The sequence below is a fragment of the Apaloderma vittatum genome, unplaced genomic scaffold (assembly GCF_000703405.1).
Source record: "Apaloderma vittatum isolate BGI_N311 unplaced genomic scaffold, ASM70340v1 scaffold19299, whole genome shotgun sequence".
NCBI classification, from domain to species: domain Eukaryota; kingdom Metazoa; phylum Chordata; class Aves; order Trogoniformes; family Trogonidae; genus Apaloderma; species Apaloderma vittatum.
The window spans coordinates 364-733 of record NW_009736390.1 but is presented as its reverse complement, the minus strand read 5'-3'; the positions used below and the strand labels follow the sequence as shown (position 1 = coordinate 733).

The 370-nt window shown below is 44.3% G+C and overlaps 1 protein-coding gene across 2 annotated transcripts in view; it reads right to left on the bottom strand.

The window, feature by feature from the left end:
* PTTG1 (pituitary tumor-transforming 1) overlaps positions 1-370 on the bottom strand; it is a 3,637-nt gene that overhangs the window by 2,987 nt on the left and 280 nt on the right. The gene's annotated exons all lie outside the window — the stretch shown is intronic.

The following is a 370-nucleotide window of genomic DNA, read 5'->3' as shown; positions in this document are numbered from 1 at the left end:
ATAACCATTTCTCAGGTCGCCCCTCAGGCTCCTCTTCTCCAGCTGCAGAGCCCCAGCTCCTTCAGCCTTTCCTCCCCAGGGAGATGTTCCATCCCTCCATCATCTTATAAATCAAGAGCATAGGCCCCATCTGACAGAAGCACAGAGATACTTTCATTTTTTTATTTGTTGATGAACTTAGCAGAATTAGTTAGATAAGCAGATATAAGAAAGTGATTACTGTTCAAAACAGCTAATAACAAAACATGATCCACACATTTCACTCGATCCCTCACTGGCTCAGGGCAGCAAATACAGATCATAGAATCACAGAACAGTTCAGGCTGGAAGACCTTCCAGATCATCGAGTCCAACCTTTGTCCCAGACCTA